This window comes from Macaca thibetana, chromosome 4, assembly GCF_024542745.1.
Source record: "Macaca thibetana thibetana isolate TM-01 chromosome 4, ASM2454274v1, whole genome shotgun sequence".
Classification (NCBI taxonomy): domain Eukaryota; kingdom Metazoa; phylum Chordata; class Mammalia; order Primates; family Cercopithecidae; genus Macaca; species Macaca thibetana.
In genome coordinates, this window is record NC_065581.1 from 87,402,226 (window position 1) to 87,427,025 (window position 24,800).

Consider the following 24,800-nt stretch of genomic DNA (forward strand, 5'->3'; position numbering starts at 1 on the left):
TTTTTAAAACTAACAATTCCACCTCTCTTACATATGAAGTATTTACATTTTTGATGTTCTTCCAGTCTTTATCCATATGGATGTTTACTCTTTATGTAGATTCTTGCGTTTTGTTTTTTTATTTGATGTTATTTTACATGCATTTTAATGTTACCTCATGATTTTAATTTAATTTTAATTATATTTTTAATGGTTGCAAAAGATTTCATTAAATATATGTCTTTTAATTTAGTCAATTATCTATAGAGGCATTGAAAGTTTTTTACCATCAAGTTTTTAAAAACCACTATAAATAATATCATCATAGTTATAAAAACAGATCTCTTTCTCCACTTGAATCTCAGTATTTCCTCTGAATAAATTCCCAAGAGTTGGATTATGATTTCTGATGTGCATGGCTAATTGTTTTCCCAAAAGATTATGTTATTTTGCTCTACCAAGAGCAGTGGATGAGACTTCTCTTGCTTATCCTCTCAACAGCATTTGATACTGCTGACCACGCCTGCCTTCTACAAATACTCTCTTCTCCAGGGTCTCTAGGTGCCTTTCTATTCTAGTTTTTCATCTACCTCTCCGGCTATTCTTCTTTGATCTTTGTCATCGCCTCTGCTTCTATCTTTTTCTTCAATGTTTGTGTCCATCAGGGCTCAGACCTGGGCTATTTTTTAGCATCCCTTTGGAATATCTCATTCCTTCTACAGCGGTTTTAATTACTGTATCACTGGTCACGTGATATCCCCTGCACATCAGACATATATCTCCAAATGCCAAGTGGGCATGCTGGTCTCCCTGTCTCCAGTCTTGTTCCCTCAAAACCATTCTTCATAATCCAGGCAGAGTGGTCTCCCAACACATAAGTTGGAGCATAAAATCGAGATTTGAGACAAGAATTCCAAGACCTTTTATGGGATCTGCCTGTCCCCCTTGTGGCTCTGTGTCCCACTCTACTCTCCTGCCCTTTCCTTGTGTGTGTCCTCACTTCATCTTACCTGTCTTCCTATCCACACTCTTCTTCCAGCTCTTTGTCTGACTGACTCCTACTCATCCTTCAGGTCTCAGAGAGGCCTTTCCCGAGCACTAGGCAAGTTAGCTTTCCTTGTTAATGTTCTCCAGGTCCCTTATCCAATAATACCATTTGCTACACTTGAAGCCTATTCCTGGGTGCATCAATTTCCCAGCACCTCTGGCTTCCCTGTGCATAGGCCAAGCGTTATCCTAAGTCCAGCTGACATACTTAGTAGCAGGTGTTTGCAGAGGCTGTGGATGTGCACAGGAGCAGTGAGCACTGAGGGCATGTGGACGAGGCACTGAGGCAGTCTATTCCTTCCACTGCCTAAATGCACTCACGTGCCCTGTTAGATTCACGCTGACCCATCCCTGATTCTGCAAGAAGGTGGTGGTGGCTTACCCCACTCTCACTTAGTTTTCCTCTCAGTTTCTTAAAAGGAAAACTTTACAGGAGGAGTGCTTGTGGTCTGGTGGGACAAGCTACCATTCTTGATGTTGCCCTGAGGCCATGGCTAATATTCGTCTTCCCAGAAGGCAGCTTTGCTGGTCTAGGTTGCTTGCCTGGTGGAATAATCCAGAAATTTACCTCTGAGGATCTGAACTTTTGGTTGCCATGTTTTTGTCAGGCTCTGATTGCCTCTGGTGATTGTGCCTGAAGTTTAAGGAGTATGAAGCATGAATTCCCTCACTCAGTCAGTGGGAATAATGATGAAAGGCCCCACACTTCCCATCTGTTCAAAGTGTCGAAAGTATACTGTGAATCTGGAAAGATGACTGGGCCTTTTGAGGGTTTTTCGGACACTCTCGAGCTGGCAGTCTCCAGCTTGTGCAGCGTCTAAAAAGTACAATGGATCCTGCAGGTATAGGCATTTGTTGCACTCCCCTGCCATAGAGTGGGTCCCTGGGTCTGAAGCAATGGTATGAGTGATGTGAAGTCAGATGCTCTGAGAGCACCAGATGGTGGGCCCGGCCCAGGCATGGTGGACAGGGAACGTAAAACCCAGGCCAGAACATATCAGTCTCAATAAGGACAAACTACTGCCCCAGCTCTTGTCCTAGGTGGAAGGGATCTGATATAATCAACTTGCACCAGGTGTCTGTTTGGTCTCCTCCAGGCAGAGTATCTTACCCAGCCCTGGGGTTTGTTTCTGCTGCTGAGAGATCAGACAGCAACAGTAGTAGCAGCTGGATCAACCTCGGTGTTTGATCTTTCCTCCTCCCTCCTGCTAATTGCTTTGTCTACCTTATTTTAGATACCTGACTCTAAACAGGCAGAGACATATTTGTTAATGAGACGTTGCTAATGATCTTTTTGCACAAACTAGGTGCTCTTATCTCCTGCTGCCTCTTCAAAGAGTAATTTTCCCAGATGTGTTTGTGATCCGAGCTCAACAGATCATATTGTACTTCAAATAGGCTGCAACAGAAAACTTGGATCAAAGTAAAACTAAAACTACAATTTTGAAGGGAAGAGGTGGGAGATTCCGCTCTGGAAGAATCAGCTGACAGGAACCTAGGAGGGAGAGGAAGCTGACCCAAGGACCTAATTCTATTTAGTTACTAATCTGCTGTAAGCAATTACCTTTGAAGATCCAATTTTGCAAAAGATCAATGAGCACCTCTGAATTTCTCTCCTGTAGTAGTTGTGTAATAATCTGAAGCTCATAAGCCCAGGGACATATCTTATTTTCCCCCATATTCCCAATGACTGAGCCAGTGCCCTGCTCAAAGTCCTGAATAAATATGTATTTGTTGAGTGGACAAATAAACAAACAAATGGATGAAGTCTTGTAGATAGAGGGTGCTTTGTAGGAATCATTTGAATAGCAAGAGTCTCCAACCCGTGTAACACAGGACCTGATTTGCAGAACCTTGTTTAGACATAGCATTTCAAGAACACGTTTTATGAACCATAAAGGGAAGTAGGGCTCTAGATGAATAATGCCTTTTCACAGTGTCTGAGTCACCTCACACCACTCGCCCTCTGATATCACCCTCATCTGATAACGGCCCTTGGCAGATCTGCCCTTTTGCAGGGGATTCCCCAAGGCTCTCACCTCTTGCCTGCCCGTGTGTGTGCGACTGCAGCAGGCACAGGGTTGCCAGGCACCAGAATATAAGCACAGAGCTGGATTAAATGGGAGGAATGAGAGGGCAAGTTTATGGCAGTGAAACTTCCTGACAGTATGCATTTATGGGAATATCATACACATTTCACCTTATGATGGTATTTTTTATGCTGACAGGAAGACAAACCTGGGCAATAATGGAAAAGTTGACTATCAAGGTAGTGTTGAAAAGGAAAGAGTTTGTTTCAATGAGACGTTCTCATTATAGATGTTGGCTTAGTCCAAGCTTCTGCCTCCTCTCCCATCACAAAGGTTGTCTTCTTCTAATATATTGTGGAGGAGGGGGGTTTGTATCTGTGCAAACTGCACTGCCTCTCTCATGCTCTTGCTTCTACAAACACCCCCCTCCAAACAAGGAGACCACGGGGTGTGACAAGTGGTGCTCATCACAGCCTCTAAGCTTTGACATAACAGGATTGTCTTTCTTTTAAGTTAGATAGGGATATTGAGCTAGAGCTTTGTTCCTCAAGAATCTCTCTATTGAATAGAGCAAAAGCAGTAGAGGCCCAACAGAAGTTCATTTTGAAAATTGCTAAATTAAAGGTAAGTAAAACTCAGCGTATTAAATGCCCTCTAAGAATACGTGAAGGTACTCAAAGGCCTTGGCATCTGGAAAGTTCCCTGCAGGGTGTCCACCTGCACTCCAGTGCTAGCTCTGGGAAGCTGTATGAGCCTGGTAAGTCTTGTGCTTCCTGGGCCTTGGTCTCCTCCTCTATTAAATATGTGATTTGGACCTTCCTTCCTGCCTGCCTGCCTTCCTGCCTTCCTACCTTCCTTCTTTCTCTCCTCTCTATCTCTCAGTATAGAAACCCTTTCTTTAGATGAGATCTCTTAAGAAAGAAAAACTCATATATATAAGAATATAAGAATATTAAGCATGAATCTTCTCTGGTTAAGTGAAGCAGGAAAGAGGTCAGAGGTGTATGTTTCCAGCAGCTCCTGAATCTCAGGAACCTCTAGGCTCCAGCTGGAAAAGCCCTGTAGCTGTGTTATTTCATGATCTGCAAACTCTCCATGAGAGCTGCTTTCCTAGTCTTACCAGCCAAAGAAGAGGCGGACTTTTCTAGCAAGGAGGACAAAGAGTTCGGGAATATCCATTTCAGCCAGTTTTCAAAATTATCTTGTATCATTATGAGAAACACAGACTTGGGTCTGAATCCCTATCCTTTAAAGGACTCCTACAGACTTGGCTTGGGGTTCCCAACTGCAGAGAAAATAAATCCTCAATCATTTACCTTCATGACATAGCTGACCCAATGATCAACAGTATTTCTCTGTATAATACTCTTTCTGACAAGCTCTCCAAACAAAAGAAAAGAGAAAGAGAAATGGCCACAGGAGGGAAGACTTTCTTCTACGGCATTTAAGACCGTCAGGCCCAGATGCGAGGCACCGCCTTTCCACCTTATGCCTCATTAATGGAAATAACGCAAAAGCTCAGATCTAAGGCAGAGCTTCCCACCTGTGAACCTGCATCTCGGTCTTCACCTTCCAGGAACCAGACAGTGTCTTCTGGGCTGATTACTTCCAGTTTACCTCATTATGATGTCCAAATATTATAGCTCCCCTCTCCCTTGTGATGAGCATGGAAAATATCGGTAGTTCCAAATCCCAATTGTTTCACCTTAGAAAACAAATCTGAGAATCCCTCTACCACCAAGCATAGTATCTGGATACAACAGGCACTCAATAAATATTTGCTCAGCCAACGCAAGGATAAGCGAATGAAATTCCTCATCCCTGTATTTATTTCTGAAGACCTGCTGGTGAAAATCTGGCTCTAAACATCTTTCAGATTTATTCCATTGAGGTATGAAAAAGGAAAAAAAAATGACGACGCAAATGAAGTCAGGAGCTGGCACAGAAAGTGCAATCGGATTCTGCTTCCCCTGTAATTAAGTGTGTCCAATGCCGCTGACTTAGGCGATGACAGTGTGCAGCTTGCCTGCCCGCCCTGGGTGCATGGGAGGGCGGGCAGCCCTCAGGATGCCACTGCACAACACGCTTGCCACCTTATCAAGATTTCCACAGCCACAGGAAGATTTCTCACCCCACCATGCCCCCGTGGGCTGCCCTGTGTTGTCATCTCCCTTCCTGGCTAGAGACACGCTGGCTGTCCCCTCTTCTGCTCCCTGGAGACGAACATCCTTCCTGGGCCTCCCTTGGTGTTTTGACAGCCGCTCCATGTCCCCACTGCTCAGGGAGGGAGAGCCACTAGGAGGCCCTCTATGGAATATTACCTCCTGTCCAGGGTAGCATGGGCTCGATCGCACCTGATCATTTCTGATGGCTGTCACTGGGCCAAGAGCACAGCGAAGTCAAGAAAGAAATGGCCTCATTAGTGAGAGTGCAGAGCTCTGCGTAGGCAGCAGTGGCGTGGAGGACCTGCTTTTGTGGAGGCTGTGACGAGAGGGGAAGGAGTGGTGTCTTTATATTGAGATATTTTGAGATTCCTGCTTTCTCCTCTCACTTCAACTGAACGTATAGGTTCTGCAGGTTCCAGAAGATTCTAGAACTTGCACAGGATCGAACCTATAGCTTCTCATGGAACAAACACAGAATCAAGAAAATCTGGTGGAAGTCACCTGGTTTAACTCCTTTGAGCTCTAGACCAGAAATTAAATAGTGCTTAATATGTTACTTTAAAGAAGCCTAGTTCTAACTTTTCCTCAGCTTGCTCCCTCTTTTTGCCTAGGATAGGAAGGGTGGGTGCAATGGCCAGCTCCCTGTAGGTCTGCCTCTTGGAGCCCTAAGTTTCCCGCCACTTCTCTGCACTACAGGCTTTGCCCAGGGTGGGATCCTCAGCTCAGGGAGGATTGTTTGTCCTCCTCTTGATACTGGTGCCTGCTGCCCAGCCACACACCCTCAGATTCATTTTTAAAGAAACATCAACAGCTGTTAAATGGCAAATGAGCCTTTCAAAGATGTGGGATGACTTTGAAAAAGGGCTTCCTCTTCCTCTTGACCATAATACCGGGATTGTTTCAACCTGGGGAGAAAGGGCAGTATTTCTTATAAGAGAGAGAAGCCCCATCAAGCTCCTGGCGTGGCGCTGGCTTCATTGAGCAGTTGAGAACCTATGGGGAGGCGTTAAACCAGCTCATTTGGGTTGAATTTTGAGGACAGCAGTTGACCTCTGACTGTCTCCCCTCAGATGCCCTCTCCATCCCACCCTCTCTCCCCATCCCCATCCTCTGCTCTCCCAGCGAGCCTGTCTGCTCTTCAACCCTCCCCCCTGCCCAATTGTGCTGTCTCCTCAACACTTCCCATGTTTCTTGATTCCTAAAATAACATAGGGGAAAACATTTGTTTGTTTTTGTTTGTTTGTTTGTTTGTTTTGAGATGGAGTCTCCCTCTGTTGCCAGACTGGAGTGCGGTGGCACAATCTCGGCTCACTGCAACCTCCGTCTCCTGGGTTCAAGCGATTCTCCGGCCTCAGCCTCCTGAGTAGCTGGGACTACAGGCACGTGGCACCACGCCCGGCTAATTTTTGTATTTTTAGTAGAGACGGGGTTTCACTGTGTTGGCAAGGATGGTCTCGATCTCTTGACCTCGTGATCCACCCTCCTTGGCCTCCCAAAGTGCTGGGATTACAGGCATGAGCCACTGCGCCTGGCTGAAATACTTTTTTAAATGAAGAAAGTGAATTCTCAAGCCAACTCTCTTGGTTATTGATTTCAATGCTACCCTCGCTGGACTTTTGGTGGGAGTTGGTAGTCCGTTGAGGGGGCTGGAGTCTTCCAGGAGGACCGCCAGACTGCCCTGACACTCACCATCCTCATTGAGGACTGTCCCTCTCAGGAGAGTTGCGACTGAAGGACAAGTGGAAATCCTCTGATCAGAAAGTATAAAACAGGACAACTTTTCAGCATCAGACTTGACTAGTAAGTAACCCCGGTCCTCTGGGCTAGGCCTCTGGCCACTTCCTCAATGGAGGGCAACCAGTGCGTGAAGAGAAGGGCTTAGGAATGATTGGGTCACAGCTCTAAGGCTCCTTTCCTGACTAGGGTCGTTATTTCTAGCTCTTTGCCTTCCCTACCTGTGGTAGGATTGTACTCCTGAACTCTTTGTGACTGTGTGGGACTGTGTGTTGATTCCAGCCAATGACAGTGCACAGATGTGATGTATGTGACGTCCAGACTGGAGTATTTGAATATCAGCCTGAGAACCTCCACAGCTGTTTTTCCTTCTACCATAGGAACATGGTGGTCACTTTATTAGCCTGGGTGCCAGAGAAAGGGCAATGCAGAACTGAGTCTTCTGCCAAACTGTGATGAATAGGGAGGGAGACTGAGAAACAAACCTTGTTTTTCAGTCACTGAGGTTTGGGGGTTGATACGGTTGCACAGACTAGCCTATCCTGCCTGATAAACAAAGTACCACTCTCTGCCCCACCCTCTCCCTCTTGACCATAATACCGGGATTGTTTCAACCTGGGGAGAAAGGGCAGTATTTCTTATAAGAGAGAGAAGCCCCATCAAGCTCCTGGCGTGGCGTTGGCTTCACTGAGCAGTTGAGAACCTATGGGGAGGCGTTAAACCAGCTCATTTGGGTTGAATTTTGAAGACTGCCCAGGACCAGAAGCTAACTCTGAAGCAGCTGTAGAGATTGACCTAGCACCCTGCTGGCATGCCCTGGGAGCCCAGGAGTTGGGGTGTGGGCTACCAGAGCTTCCTGAGAGCTTTGCCACACACGCCTTGGGTTGTTTGGCCCTTTGTATGTGAGCTGGTGGGACTCTGCCTGTGTGTTGAGACAGGAGGTAGAGAGGCAGGAAGAGGGAGATGATTTGTGATGTAGCCCTCCTAAAGTCAGCTAGGGCGACTAAGCATAGCCTGCCATCCTGGGTCACAGCCCTTCCTTCCCTCCGTCCCTTCTTCCTTCCTTCCTTCCTTCCTTCCTTCCTTCCTTCCTTCCTTCCTTCCTTTCCTTCCTTCCTCCTTCCTTCCTTCCTTCCTTCCTTCCTTCCTTCCCCCTTTCCTCCCTCCCTCCCTTCCTTTCTTCCTTTTTTCCTTCCCTCTTTCCCCCTTTCCTTCCTTCCTTCTTTCCTTTTTTCCTTCCCTCTTTCCCCCTTTCTTTCCTTCCTTCCTTCCTTCCTCCCTTCCTCCTGTCCCCTCTTCGTTCTTTCTTTTATTCAAGAACTATTATTTGAGCATGGACCACATCCCAGGCACACACATCGGTGTGCCCAGGAAACACATCGGTGAGTCAACCTATCATAGCTGTGGCCATCCTGTAGCTTAAGTTCCCACAGAGATGAGGCCAGTGATGTTGGACACAGAGGCACCCAGCCACATTTTCAATGGTGGCTAAAGAATGCTCCTAATGACTGTGTAAACCATGTGTCCTGTCAGAACCATGGGGGTTCTTTTCTGCCCCAACGCCCCTCCATGTCCAGGTAATAAATATTTTCTCCCCTCAAGGGAATCACCTCTTGTCATCTTTGCTCTTCTGCTTGCAGTTTTCTTCGTGATCCTTCCTGGTAGTTACTTGTGGCTTTTTGCTATGCTGCCCTTTCCTTTAGTTCGTCTCAGTAGGTGGCCCATTTCTGACATTTCCCCACAGTCTCTTGGCTTCTGCCACATCCCATGTCCTCAGCCTCAGAACCCCCTTGGACTTCCTTCCTCATTACAATCTAACAGAATTCACAGTTCTCTCCCCTGGCGGTGGCTGCCTTCCGCTTACCTAGCATCATGGATAGCTCTGCTCCACATGTGTTCAGCGGGGAGCCGGGCCATGGCAAGCCTCCCTTCAAAGCTGACATCCTACTTGTGTTACTAATCTGAATTATTAAGAAGACCTCTTTGACAGTCAGTGTCCAGTAGGAGCCTCCTAGAGGAGAGAGCAGCAGCGTCTGGGTCTGGCCCAAGTCTCACACCTGGAAACAAGGGAGGATCTTATCTCTGCTCTTTCAGCATGGTCTAGAGTTTGATGCAATGTGTAATGTGAGCCTCCCAGTCTCCTACCAGCTCCCCAGAGGCTGCGGACACCTTGGTCATTTGGCTCCCTCTCATTCTCCTCTGCCAGTGCCACACCACTACCGCTAACAGGTGTTACCATGTAGCGGCAAGGACAGATGTCCTCGGCTTGAATTCTTGTTCCAGCACTTCCTAGCTGTGTGATCTTCACTGTAGTATTTAACTTCTCTGTGCCTAAATTTTTCTTCTGTGAAATGTATGTGAAGTAGTACCTAGTTCACAGGGTGTTGATGATAAGAGGACCCACATAAAGTGCTTATTCCTGGGTCTGTATCTGGGTTCTGGCAGCAGGTTAGCCGTAGCCCCTGGAGGGCACTTCCCACGCCCAAGCTCTCACTCATGAGCATGTACACATCCCAAGCATTGTGCTGGGTCACTCACGAGTCACCTTACATAATCAACCACTCCACCACAACGCGTTCATTGTGCATTGCGAAAGCATTTCAAGACTTCACTCTTGAATGTTTTGTTTTAACGTGACATTAGGTGACACTTTGCTTCATTTTGCAAAGAAATGTAAAACCTGCCTAGTCAGGTTGGAGGTGGAACTCTGTTCATTGATAATATCAGTCAATTTCATGAATTTGTTATTATCAGCCACAGAATAATTACGTATAAATAACAAGCCATTGTCTAGAACTTCAAATGCAGAAATAATTTTTAAAAATCAGGTTTCTAACATGCTTACTGATCCTAATATCATAGAAAATAATAAAGGTCCATTAATTTGTAATATCTTTTACTTGTTAGTAGTTGTTTTTTGTCTTGATTTAGGAAAGATAAAAGCCTAAGTTATTGATGCTTTCAAACTTTAAGAAAAATATTTTCTGGAAAGGACTTATGGCATCTGACATTGACGGGGTTCAACATGCTACACCCAAAGATGGTACTTTCACATATTGAATCTTTTAAGTTGAAGGAATTTGAAAAAAGTTGCAGAAGCAGAAAGTTCTCTCTGGCCTTCCCTGCCCTTCCTCCCTGAAGGATTTTCTGACCTTCCCTTGGAGCAGGTCATAAGACTCTTGTGTAAGAGATGTCCTCCCTACACCAGAGGAAAGGAACAGCCTTATCTCTGAAGACACAGGGACACAGAGAAGAATCTGAACACACAGGCCTTGCTAAGTCCCCCTCCATCCCCCAGTTTATTACATTAAATCCTGCCCTTTTTGCCTTATCGTATTTCTCCACAAGTGTCCTCTCTTTATCAAACCTAGCTTAAAAATACACAGATTTAACTGTTTCTTTGGATCTTCATTTCCTTATGAAGACTTCTGTGTCATGTAAAACTTAAACAAATGTGCATGCATTTCTCTATTTTTTTTTTTTTTTTTTTTGAGACAGAGTCTTGCCCTGTCACCTAGGCTGTAGTGCAGTGGCATGAAAACAGTTCACTGCAGCCTCTATCTCCCTGGCTCAAGTGACTCTCCTGCCTCAGCCTCCTGAGTAGCCAGGAGCACAGGTGTGCACCATGCCTGGCTATTTTTTTTTTTTTTTTTTGAGATGGAGTCTCACTCTGTCACCCAGGCTGGAGTGCAGTGACATGATCTTGGCTCACTGCAACTTCCACCTTCCAGGTTCAAGGGATTCTCCTGCCTCAGCCTCCCGAGTAGCTGTGATTACAGGTACCTGCCACCATGCCCAGCTAATTTTTGTATTTTTAGTAGACTCAGGGTTTTACCATGTTGGCCAGGCTGGTCTTGAACTCCTGACTTCAAGTGATCTGCCTGCCTTGGCCTCCCCAAGTGCTGGGATTACAGCCGTGAGCCACCATGACGCTTGGCTAATTTTTAAATTTTTTGTAGAAATGGGGTCTTCCCGTGTTGCCCAGGCTGGTCTTAAACTGTGGGGCTCAAGCAATACCTCCTACCTCAGCCTCCCAAAGTGCTGGGATTATAGGTATGAGCCACCACATCCAGCTGCATTTCTCTTTTTAATCTCTTTATTGTTTAGGGATCTCAGATACTTTTCCTCCCCTACATCTTTGAGAATTTCTGTAACACTAGATTTACAACCTGATTTTCTGGTAAAAGGCATGTCAACAAGTGTCAGAGAACTATCCAAAGTTGATGCATATTTATCTGAACTCCTTTAAGTCAAATCTCTTATCACCATTGAAATCTAGTTTTTTATATATAGAAAGTATATATGTTATATAAATATATGTTTTATATATGTGTTGTATATGTTATATAAATATATACTTTATATATAAAGTATAAAACATTATATATTTTATATATATTATATGTATACACACACATATATAAAACTTGGGTGTGTTTACTTATAAACAACACTAAGCAAAGTTTCTGCTGACAGACCTGTCAAAGGCAGGCTTCCTGAACATTACTACCAGAGCCCTTTGATAAGCAAAGCAGAGAGTATTACTTACCATAGTACAGAAGAGCAAATGCCATCTAGGCAGAGCTTTGGCAATGACTCAGAGGAGAACGGTGACATCTGAATTTCTTGAAAATTGGAAGTTTGTTAACAGTAAGATCAGTGGAAAGAGGAAGGTGGGGATTCTGGAAGGAGGGATACAAAAAGTCTTAGGGTGAAATGATCTGTTGATGCTTTCCTTTGAAGGGCTGAGGAATCTTTTGTGAAGTTCGGGCAAGAGTCGTGCAAAAGCAAAGTCGTGTTAATGTCGACAGTGAGAAGTGCTTTCAGCTCTTGGTGTCCAGGCTGAGTGTGGAGTAGATGGTCTTGATTCTCACACCTAGGAGAAGATCTGCTTCCCTGGGGCTGGGGTCCTGGGCACTTCTTTTATCGCAGGCTTCAAGTTGCAGGCGTGTTTTGATTGGGTTGGACTAACGCTGTTCTGCTTTGGGCTGGTCTATTGCCACCATGAACAAAATCAAGCTTCTGCTGTAAGGAAGAAAGAGGGAATGAATGGCCATTAATCAGGCAACTAGTGGTGTCTGTCATTGTGAATAGGTGGGGAGAAAATTGACCCACAGAGAGGTCCTGCCTGCTAGAGGCCATGTATCCTCTGGGGCCCGGCTGTGGTAAGGCTCTGCCTTGGCACCGCTGCTGTCTTTTCCCTAAGTCCAGTGTGCTGACTTCCAGGATCACATTCTGCTGGGTTGTAGCCTCTTATCAGCAGGCATGTCCTGTCAAGATGATTACCGTGGCAGGATACGTTGGCTTGCTCTCAGGTCAGTCCAGCCTGGTGCTGGTGGGTTTCTTCATCTCATTGCATTGACCTCATCTCATACCACCTTCTTCTGCTGTCCCCACACTCCAGCCACACTGCATTCTTGTGCCTCTGACACTTCGACTCAGTTCTGCCTCAGAGCCTTTGCACTCATTGTGCATCTGGCTGGGAACGCCCTGGCTAGGGTTGTCTGCAGGACTCCCATCGCTCAGGTTCCAGCCCCGCTGCCTCCTTTTCAGAGGGGCCTTTCCTAACTGCCCTTTTAAAAGTGGTCTCTGCCCCCAGAACATTCCACTCATCACCATTCTTTGCATCAATCCCTCTCTGAGATTATATTGTTTACCACTTACTAATTTGTCTCCACATTAACTGGAATACAAGCTCCGTGGGAGTCAGATCTTGTCTGTTTGCTTCACAATTGTAGCCTCAGCTCCTAGAGAGGGCCTGTGGGGGGTCTGTCCCGCAGACCCTGACCCAACAATGGATGAATAACGTACATTGACACAGATATTATGCTTGTCAGTCCAGCTGAGGGTCTGGGCCACTACAGACTCCAAGGAGAGTGCTGTAAAGAGTTGCAGTCACAGCCCCTGGCCCCTGTGACTAGCTGGACCTGCTAGCATTTATTCAGCACACATTAAATGACAAAGGCTTTGAGTCAACACCATTAGAGGGTAATCAACCTGGTTGCCTTCCCCGCAAGAGAGCCCTCCTGCCTGTGAATGACCAAAGGTTAGTTTTAGGACCACATGAGTAAACAAGTTGTTTAGATAAACTCCCCTAAATTCCTATGCATCTACTCTAAGTTATTTACACAAGGTAAGGATTAGTTTGCTTTCAGCCATAACCCTATCCTGAGACTTTTGCAAAAACCTTCCAGCATTCCAAGAAGATTTGTGTCTATATCATACAACTTCATCTTAAAAATTTTCCCACTAGCCTGACTGAACTCCCACAAGGGCCCAGGATGTAGGCATGATGAAATACTTAAAAATAATATCAGCTAACTTTTTGATTGTTTATATTGTACCAGGTACTGTTCCTAAGACCTTAAATGTATTATTAGCTCATTTAATCCTAACACACTTTATTATCCCAGTTTTACTGAGACACAAAGAAGTTAAATGGGATCATAGACTTAGGAAGTAGCAAAAGTAGCATAAATTAAGTGTAAAATAAATATTTATTAAAATTTTTATTTTTGTTCCTGACATCCCTGTCCAGGCAGCTTCTATTGTTTGATAGCACATAACAATCTCCTGGCACAGGTATCTTGCAAAGTCTAATGCTTTCTCTGTCCGTGCCTTCTTAGTTTTCCAAGAGTACTAGTTCACATTTCCTTCTAAAGTTTCAACACACAACAATAGCATGAATATCACACAGCTGAAGACTATTTGACAGAATTATCCACAACAAGTCCATTAACACTGCATCTTAATTTAATTTTATTTTTTTTGAGACAGAGTCTCGCTCTGTCACCCAGGCTGAAGTGTAGTGGTGAATCTCAGCTCACTGCAACCTCTGCCTCCTGAGTTCAAGTGATTCTTCTGCCTCAGCCTCCTGAGTAGCTAGGATTACAGGTACCTGCCACCACCTCCAGCTAATTTTTGTAGTTTTAGTAGAGACGGGGTTTCACCCTCCTGGCTGGTCTCAAACTCCTGACCTCAAGTGATCTGCCTGCCTCAGCCTCCCAAAGTACTGGGATTACAGGCATGAGCCCCCATGCCCGGCCTTGCATCTTACTTTAATTTGATATATGATACACATCACACACACAGGATCTTCGATTAGATTATAAATGCTTATCCTTGAAATTCATCTATAGTAGAAGATATTACCTGGGACTTTCCACTCCATTCTCAACATCCCGGCCAAGTGAATATCTATCTACAAACACACCATCCTGTGATCATGTTTCATCCTACTTACCCTTATCAGTGTGACCTTAATTCAGGCATGGTCCCACCATGCTGCTGCTCTCCCAAGCCTCTGTCTGCCATGGGGGTGCTAGTTCCCTTGGAAGTTCCCTTTGCAATTCTCTGGCCTTTTTCATGGCAATCCCACTGCCTGGAGGCCACCCTGCCTGCACGCCCACCTGCTTCCACATGTTTGGAAGCACTTATTCACTTAGCAGGAGACATTAAGCATTCATCACTTTATTCTACAACTATTCACTGATGCCCAGTGCCCATTATACAGCAGGCCTAAATGCTAAGAAAGCATAAATGAGAAAAACAGACATGGTCTTTTCCTCCTGAAACAAAATCTCCTGAGGGACAAAGCTATTAATCAAAGAATCAACTGAATAGTGAGTATGATGAAGGAGTTACTGGATGTTATGAGAGTATATAATGGTGGCCTGATCTAGTCTAGAAGAGTAAGGCAAGGCTTCTTGGAGCTTCTAGCTGAGATCTGAGGATGATTTGCTGTGAACTAGGTGAAGATGGGGGAGGGAGTTCTAGGCAAAGGGAAGAATGAGTGCAAAGGCCCCGAGTGAAGAGAGCACGCGACCTTCCAAGAAGTAATAAGTAGCCAGAGGAACTGGGCTTAGGGAGCAGGGAGAAGAGCCCTGAGAGGTGAAGTGGGCAGGAACTACTCTGAGCAGGGCCTTGGGGTCTGTGCTGCCACTACCACTGGGAAAGTTTTGGAAGGATATGGGCAGAAGAGACAAGATCTAATTTATGTTAATGGCTAAAGTGTGGAGAATAGATTAGATGACTCCAGGTTTTTTGCTATGCTATGCTAGAAACAGAGGAGAGCTGTTTGGGGAGCCATTCAAGCAGACACGGTGAGTAGGCAGATGCATGTACATATTTAGAGAGACCTGGGTTGAATTAGCTGTGAATTTTGAGATGGTGATTGAAATCATGGGTGGTTGGAATTGCCAAGGAAGATATAAAGATCAGGAAGAGAAGGGGGACTAGGACCAGTCTTTGATGGATTATGACCTTTAAAGTCTGAGTAGAGGGGGACTTGTCTGCAGAGGAGATTGAGGAGGAATAGCCAGGTAGGTGGAAAGGCAGGAGAGTGTAGTATACTAGAGGCTGAATTAGGAATCTTTCAAATGCACATTACTGAAATCTATCTTCAACTGATATAAGCAAAAAAGAATAATTTATTGGCCCTTATAGCCTGAAATCAGGACTGGTCAGACATGCCTGGGTTCAAGTGCTCAAACATCCAGCTCTTTGGGAAATGGCCTCTCGCCCCATCTCTCAGTTCTGTCTCCTGAATGGACTTCTGTGCCAGGTGGATCTTCCCATGTGGTGGCCTGATTGGGTCACCAGCAGAGGCTTCAGGTTTACATCCTACTCAAAGTAAAAAATGTCCTTCTTCCATTGCTTCCAGCAACCACACCGGGTGTGACTATTGTTAGCCTGACTCAGGCTAGATGCCCAACTCTGAGCTAGAGGTTGACATCAGCTCTACCCACACTTCACATGGACTGAAAGTTGGGAAAGGGATGGTTCCTCAAAAGAAAATCAGGGTGCTGTTACCTGAAGAAACTGAGAAGAAGTCAGGTAGGCAAGATCCCAGATGTCTATACAGATGCCAAAGTGATAAGAATTCTAAGAGGGAAAGTATATTTAAGAGTATGAAATACCGTTAAGGCCTGGTGCGGTGGCTCACGCCTGTAGTCCCAGCACTTTGGGAGGCTGAGGTGGGTGGATCATGAGGTCAGGAGTTCAAGGCCAGCCTAGCCAAGATGGTGAAACCCCATCCCTACTAAAAATACAAAAATTAGCCATGGTGGCAGGGCGTGACGGCAGGCGCTTGTAATCCCTGCTGCTCGGGAGGCTGAGGCAGGAGAATTGCTTGAATCTGGATGGCAGAGGTTGCAGTGAGCCAAGATCGCACCACTGTACTCCAACCTTGGTGACAGAGTGAGGCTCGGTCTCAAAAAAAAAAAAAAAAAAAAAAAAAAAAAAAAAAAAAAGAAAGAAAGAAAGAAAGACCATTAAGAGACCAAGAACAATAAGAACAGGGGTTTAGCCACCCGCAAGTCACTGGTGCCCTCAGACCTGCACAAATAGCTCCATCACAAAGTGGGATGTGGTGGAAAACAAAATGCAAGTTGAAATGAACTTGAACCCAGGAGCCACATGAACCCAGGAGAGGAAAATCATTTAGGACTGAAACAATCATGTAAAGCTTCATGTCAGAAGTAGCATTTCACTTGGGTTCTAAAGGACGGGTGATATTTTTAAAACGAAGGCCAGAGAAGTGGAGGAAGGGAGGGCACCCAGCTGACTATAGCATGAGCAAAAGGGCAATGGCAGAGATGTTTGGGGTGTGTTCACCAAGAGGTGAACAGTTCATGCTTGGTCTGACGGCTAGGGGCCAAATGTGAGTGCTGGCTAAGGAGAAGGGACTTTCTCTGTTCAATTTACAAATGAGTCAGCTGTAATCTACCATCCCTTAGGTTATCCGCCTGAATATGTAAATGAGGGATAACTGTCACTAGAATGAAACTGACACCTAGAAAAGTGCCTCCCTATAATTTTGCCTTTCCGTGTAAGGGCTCCCTGGCATGTTTCACAGGTGAACTCTACAGCAAATGCATTTTTCTGTCTCCTTTCAGCCTTGGTCTTTCCTCTGACTCTGAGGGGCCTGGCTTGCAGTGCTGAGGCACTTTCCGGCTGCTGAGAATTGGACTACTCTGTCGTCTTGCTGACTGCGGCAGAGGAACACCCAGGGTCTGACAATCACCTCTACGAGAGCAGCTTGGATGTTTTTCAGCTTTCACTTGACTTTATTATCCCTTCACTTAAAAAATATATATATATATTTTAGAAACAGAGTCTCCCTCACTATGTTGCCCAGGTTGGACTCAAACTTCTGGGCTTGGCCGGGCACGGTGGCTCAAGCCTGTAATCCCAGCACTTTGGGAGGCCGAGACGGGCGGATCACGAGGTCAGGAGATCGAGACCATCCTGGCTAACACGGTGAAACCCCGTCTCTACTGAAAATACAAAAAAAAAAATAAGCCGGGCGAGGTGGCGGGCGCCTGTAGTCCCAGCTGCTCGGGAGGCTGAGGCAGGAGAATTGCGCGAACCCGGGAGGCGGAGCTTGCAGTGAGCGGAGATCTGGCCACTGCACTCCAGCCTGGGCGACAGAGCCAGACTCCGTCTCAAAAAAAAAAAAAAAACCGGGCGCGGTGGCTCACGCCTGTAATCCCAGCACTTTGGGAGGCCGAGGCGGGCGGATCACAAGGTCAGGAGATCGAGACCACGGTGAAACCCCGTCTCTACTAAAAATACAAAAAATTAGCCGGGCGCGGTTGTGGGCGCCTGTAGTCCCAGCTACTCGGGAGGCTGAGGCAGGAGAATGGCGTGAACCCGGGAGGCGGAGCTTGCAGTGAGCCGAGATCGCGCCACTGCACTCCAGCCTGGGCGACAGAGCGAGACTCCGTCTCAAAAAAAAAAAAAAAAAAAAAAAAAGAAACTTCTGGGCTCAAGTGATCCTCCCACCTCAGCCTTCCAAGTGGCTGGATTACAAGCATGTGCCACCACATCCTGCTCATCCTGTCAGTTTTTAGCCCAGAAAGCTGGCACTAAAAGGGATGGTAGATTTGAGGGATTTTTAGATGGAAGACAATTTAGGTGACTCTGCACTGTATTATAGTCAAATATCCTGCAACTTTTGTTCCTAGAAGAAACTTGTGCATCCTGAATCTCTAACCCCTGGGAGTACATTTTTTCCCCCGAGCACCTTACCTAGGAATGGTTACTAGGGTTAAGGGTTCTCAGTCTTGGTGGCCAAAGGCCAACACCCGTTCATTTATCTCCTATCTTGTAGTCAGTCTCCTAGGACATTTCTGCAACTTGGCCCTGGTGGGCCAAGTGCATTTGCCCAGAGAGAAAAATTGCACAAATTAGAACTCTGGATTGATACTTCACTTACATACCTCCACTTGGGGATCCTCAGCACAGCTTAAATAGTAATGTATTTAATGGGGGTCATCAAGGGCATTGGAGTAGGGACATGCAATGAACAGAACCGCTTTTGGAGAAGACTGCACTTGGCAGTGGTTCCCTAACAGATTTGCGAGAGCAGAGGTGGGAAATGGCAAATTGTTAGGAAACTGATAATGGGCCCAGGGAGAAAAACTTTGAACCAAAGGAACTGAGCTACATGTGGAAAGGCGGGGATGGGTTTAGAAACACTTCTGGAGGAGTGTTTCTTCATGGAGGAGAACCATGCTTAAAAAAGGAGAAAGAAATAAAGGAAAGGAAAGGGAAGGCAAGGCAGGGCAGGGCAGGGCAGGGCAGGGCAATGCAGGGCAAGGCAAGGCAAGGCAAGGCAAAGCAAGGCAAGGCAAGGCAAGGCAAGGCAAAAAGGAAGGTGGGATTGGGGGAAGAAGGAAAGGGAGAAAGGAAAGAACGAAAGGAGGACATGGAAATCGCTGTAGGCCAGGAACAGAATGAGGAGGCTCAGTATGATGAGGAGGGCCTGGGAAACCTGTGGACCCCCAGGACACAGAGATTCTGAGCTGGCAGCGGGAGCTGAGCTGAGAACAGAACTGAGCTCACTCCAGGAGCCCAGGACAGGGAGTGTGAATGTGGGGCCAGGCCTCTGCTCTTCATTAGTGACTAGAGCTGTAAGAGCTGTCCCTGACTGTGGAAAGAGGCTCCTTGTCCAGAGATCGGGGAGGAAGCAGACCACGGCATGAAGGGGGACCCAGTTCTGTGCTGGGCAGCTTCTTAACTGAAGACTCCAGCTACCCATTGCAGTGCATGGGCGTCCGTCTGCTGGGAGGGGCACCGATACACCTGCTCCACCAATAATGCCCCATCACAGTGCCCTTGAGCCAGGCTCCTCAGGAAGTCTCTTGTCTGAGACTTCCCATCTCTTCACCCTACACTGAGGGGCTCCTTGTCCTGCCATTCGGTCTCATTCCCCTCCATGGAACTAGGAAGAGCTTTGCTGAAGTTCCTGGAGTGTGGAGGGTCGCCTCATTTATCCCATCTCAGAGCCAGACAGTTGACACCATCAGAGTGACCGGGCCTCTTTGGTTGTGCCGACTCCTCTTTGCCACGCGTGGCACCCCCTCCCCCTGCCTGTTATTGTGCCAGCCCCAGCAGGGCGATGCTTTGCCCCAGGAAAGGGGAAGCCTTTTCCACAGAGCTGCTTTCCAGCAAAACTCGAACCCTCCTGAGTGAAAGCCCAGTGACCACGCAGCCCATGAGGGCTGGGACCCAGAGTGTGGGACGGGGATTCGTGGTGTGTGCCCAGGGCCTTTGGTGCCAGAGGGAAGGGTGATGAGGCTGTAGAATTGCTGTTCCCGCTCCTGGGAGAGGGACTGGGGAGGACTCCCTGTGATGGGTTTCTGAATGGCTACCAGAAACAAACAAGCACATCCTTCCACAAGCCAGTGGTAATTAGAAGGGAATCATACGATAGTGAAGTTACCTTTCTCCATTCATTCCACAAGCATTTTTCTGAGTGTTTATTTCTGGTGCAGAGCTATTTTAGGGGCCAGGGAGAGCATGTGAGGAAGAGGAAAGGGAATTGGTCCAACCCCTCAGCTTGAGAGGGCAGAGGCTGGTGGGGGATGGGCAGTATTAGTGTTTGGTCTGTGGAAGATGAAACGCAGCTCTGCTCTGTGGGCGGGTCTTTGATCTTCCAGTAACTGCTAGAGTAGCAATTAGCATCCTTAATACTGAGGGGAGTCTCTGAGAAGCCCTTTAGCCTGCTGATCTCGGTTAGTAGATCCGGAAGTGTGGGTGCCTGTGAGAGAGACTGTGTGTGTGTGTGTGTGTGTGTTTGTGTGTGTGTGTGTGTGTGAGAGAGAGAGAGAGACTGAAATGGGTTGATTAGATGTTTGATGTTCTTCCACAATATAGTTTTTCATATTTGAGAATGATGTGACGCCTTCCAAATAAAATTCGGTTTTGTTGTAGAAAATCTAATAATCTAAGCACTTATACTGAAAAGTCACAAAGTCCTAAATTTACAGGAAAACAGGACTCGTAAAACTTATAACACTAAGTAAAATAGTATGCTCCAGAGCCCTTCAGACTTCTGGCCAGGGACAAGTCTTCCCTTGTAGCCCCATGGTTCCATCAGCCCTACGGCTGACCTCTAGAAGCTGGCTGAATTTAAATTTCTGCTGGGCCATTTTGTGGACCCTATTTCAGTGACTTCACCTTTTTGAACCTCAGTTTTATATCTATGAGATGGAGATAACCCGTAGCAAGGGGCTAAACTCTCTCATTGGGTTATTTCTTTTTCTTGACTGTTTTAAAAATGAGAATGAAATGAAATCATTTCTGTAAAGTACTGAGCCCACACAATAGTTGACACACAGTTGATTTTAGTGGATTATTATTATTAGAAAAGATGTGAAATAAAGTCTTAGAAGGGAGGTATTAAAAGGGAAGCCCTTTTTTTTTCTTCAACAGCTGCTGAATAGGGTGGGGGAATTGGAAGCCAAAACATTTTAAAACTTAATTTAACTTGAAAATTTAAATAAAAAATTAGCTAGGAGTGGTGATGTGCACCTGTAGTCTCAGCTACTCAGGAGGCTGAGGCAGGAGGATAAAGAAATTAATGCTGACACCAGTACTATAATATAGACAAAATAGAGGTGCCCGTGATGGATAGCTGGAGAAAGGGAAAGACCATTTCTGTGTAGGGAAGGGGGCTGGAAAAAGAGGAGGCAGGAGAGCAACACAGGGGCTGGGGGGAGAAGGGGGAAGGGAGGCATCCCCATGGGTGCCCCAACACCTAATGCTGTGCAATTTTGACCCTCAGCCCACATGCCCTCCCCTCTACCTGCCCTGACTTGGCTGGACCCGGACAGCCCAAGGCGAGGGCCGACACCCTTCCTCCTCCACCCTAGGCCTATCCAACCCAGGCCAGGAGACTTTCCCTGCAGTTCACCTGCTCCCTGTGCCATTCTCATTTCCACAGCCACAGCTCTCAACCCACACTGAGCTGGGGGCCCCTGCTGGCTTTCCTGAGTCCCTCCACCCATCTGCCCTAGCCCATGATGAATAGCCGCCCTGCTGCAGGACTGGTGCTCCCTCTGCTTTATTACATTGTATGTTTTAATTTAATGAATTGACTATTTTTTTAAAATGACAAAACATTTCAAACATAAAACTACCCACTGTCAACATTTAACAAATGTTAGCGTTCTGCCATATTTACTTCAGATTTTTTTTAATATTTATTTTCATTTTAGACAGGATCTTCCTCTGTCTCCCAGGCTGGAATGCAGTGGTGTAATCATAACTCACCGTAACCTCGAACTCCTAGGCTCCAGTGATGCTCCTGCCTCAGCCTCCCGAGTAACTGGGACTACAGGTGCATGCCACCATGCCCTGTAGGATTTTTTAAAATACATTAAAAAGTTACAGATAGAATTTGAATCTTCTCTTTGTTCCACCCCAGAGCTAACTATTCTCTTGAAGTTGGTTCTTATTTCTTTTTCATGCTTTTGAATTTTATGGTATATGTATGGATCCACAAACAATATTGCCTGTAGTGCTGTTTAAATAAATAGTATTTTGCTGTTTTTATTCAATATTGTGTTTTCAAGACTTACCCTATTTTGATGCTTGTAGAACTAGCTCATTCACATGTAAATCACTATGTAGTTTCCATCTAGGAATGTATCATAATTATGTTTCAGTCCCCAATTGATGAATATTTAGGTTGCTTCACTATTTTTCTATGACAGTATGACTAAAATCTTATTGTGTAGTTCTTCTTGTGCACTTGTATCATAGTATTTCTAATCTGTATATGGTGTACAAACTTCAGCTTTCTGGGTACTACCACATTGCTCTCCAAAATGGTTACCCATCTACCAGGACTGAATGAGAAGTCTAATTGCCTCACAACCTTACCAATACTTAGTAATGTATGATGAACAATTTGCCACTGTTTTACTTTGCATTTCTGTGATTAGTATTGAAGGTGAGCATCTCTTGAAGTGTTTTTTTAGCCTTTCAGGATTTCATCTTCTGTGAGTTGTTTGCTTGGTTTCTCTTTGGGGTTTACTTTATCCTATTTATTTGTAGGCGCTCTTCAAGCACTCTGGGCAGTGATGCTTTGTTGGTTACATGGCTATCTTAGGAACACTTGGCAAGAGCAGGGTTAATGTTCTCGATGGCAGACCTGAATTCACTAGTTGGTTCTTTTATATAACAGTGAGATATAAATTAAAACAGTGTACAAAAATTAACTTAAAGATTTTTCAAGGAAGTCTTTTTTGTTTTCCAACCAAGATAATATTAGATCAAAATAACTGTTAACTATGCTGTTTTTTTCAGTTTCTGCTGCTGAAGTTACTTCTTGTATTTCAAAAGTCTGCATAGTTAAGAGCCAGCTCCCCATTCTGCCCCATCTTGAGAAAGGTGGACTCAAAGGCTGTCATTCTGTGGACATAAACTTGCAATTGTTTCCTAGTTAGGGAAGGTGTCCTAACTCCCTTTTTATAAACTAGAATAATTGGCAAAGATGGAATGCAACTGTAACTTGTTCTTTTGTTTTTAGGGACACCAAGAAATGGGCTTTTCTCTTCTCTAATAATATAAACATTATAAAGAAGCCAGCATACACCACTTTTCTGAATCAAGAGTAAACTTGAAAATTACATGCTTTGTAATTTCCCTTCAGCCATCTGCCACTGCTCATGAGCCCTCATATAGCTTTATCTTGGGTCACTTCTCTTTCCACACAAAGTGGATGCTTATGTGCATTATCTGAATCTATTCATCAGAGAGATTTCCCCTCACCACTCTTCCTGAGACACTTGAGTTGGGCTGCTGTATGGAAACATTCCATTTTCAACTTGTAACAACTTATAAAGCCACTCCACCCATGAACCAAGCTCTTGTGCCCTCTGGATTCTCTTGAGCCTGATCCCGAATATACCATTTTCATTTTATAATAGCTTGTTCAAGACCCATGCAGTTTAGGCCTTGTTGAGTCTGGCATTGTCTAGCTTCCACCAGGGTCTAGAAGCATGTCAGGAACTGCTTTTCAAATGGTCTATGGTTCTCTGCTGTAGAGTGCAGGGTCTTGCACCAGAACCCTAAATGTCTTCTATTAGCACTTGTGAGAGGCTCCACAGATTGTCTTCCTCCACCACAGACACCCCTAAGTGCTGAGAGATCTTTTCGGTCATGTGGCCAAAGTGGCAAGGCTGCTCGTGCTGAAGCCTGGGCCTACTACAGAGCCCTGCTACAGGCACTTTCAGTCTTGTTATTAAAGCTAGCAGCCTTTCATGTCACCTAACAGCACCTTCAGACTCTGTTTTGACAGGGAGCAGGAAAATTAACATAGCCCTGGACAAAACTATAAATCTATATTTTTGTCTGTCCCATGCAAATGCAAACTGCCTCTGATCCTCCTTCATGGCAGACCAGTGACCCCATACCACGTCCTGAAGCTGTGTTCATCTGCTCTAGCAAAGATACCACATCTGGTACAGAAGCTGCAGCTGGGGCTCCTACTTGGTTAAGTTATAGCAGTTAACCATTAAGGACCTTCATCCATTCAATTTGTATGGGGGAGAATCTATTGAATTAAAAGGGGATATATAACAAAGACCAGCACTCTTGAGTCCTCCAAGTCTTTGAGGGTGACAATAATCTCTGCCACTCCCTCCAGGGCTGATACTGTTTAGATTTTCTGTCTTGGCCAGAAGATAGTTTCAGGGGCATCTACTTGGCTTTTCCTACTTCAAGTTCTTATGTTATAGGTCAAAAAAACAAATGTGAGCTTTCTGCAACTCCTAAGTATGCCTACTCCAAATATGCATTTAGGAACCAAGGAAACGACCATGAGATGGGTCTGTGCATGTGTGAAACCTGCTGTGAGATGGCACTAGGTGAGAACTCCATTGACTATCTAACCACCATTTACCACTACTCCAATGGGAGGGCCATGGTGGTACTTTGAGTAGTTCCCTTCCCCTAATATATGTTTATCTGAGCAAGTAGTCATAGGATGTCTTGGGAAAGACTGGGAGAATCAATACAGTATATTCTTGCCATGGTGGTGCAGAGCCCAGCTTCTTGGAGACTCAGCTTCTCCTTTAGTCAGTGGGTTCTGGTTAGAGAATCAGTTCTGGCCTGGGCACTGAGCAGGAGATAGTGTTTCTCCATTGGGCTTGCTGACCCCAGGCTTCTGCTCCTCTACTCTTTTTTTTTTTGAAGGAAAATTTGTATTTTAATTATTTGTATGTATAGGAAACTCAACAGTGTACTTTTTTTTTTTTGGAGACAGAGTCTTGCTCTGTCGCCCAGGCTGTAGTGCAGTGGCCAGATCTCCGCTCACTGCAAGCTCCGCCTCCTGGGTTCACACCATTCTCCTGCCTCAGCCTCCCGAGTAGCTGGGACTACAGGTGCCTACCACCTCGCCCAGCTAGTTTTTTTGTATTTTTGTAGTAGAGACGGGGTTTCACTGTGTTAGCCAGGATGGTCTCGATCTCCTGACCTCGTGATCCGCCCGTCTCGGCCTCCCAAAGTGCTGGGATTACAGGCTTGAGTCACCGCGCCCGGCCAACAGTGTACA

General features: G+C 45.6%; 1 protein-coding gene across 1 annotated transcript in view; it reads right to left on the reverse strand.

Annotated features, from left to right (window-relative positions):
• Nucleotides 1-24,800, reverse strand: part of BACH2 (BTB domain and CNC homolog 2) — a 643,272-nt gene that overhangs the window by 469,480 nt on the left and 148,992 nt on the right. The gene's annotated exons all lie outside the window — the stretch shown is intronic.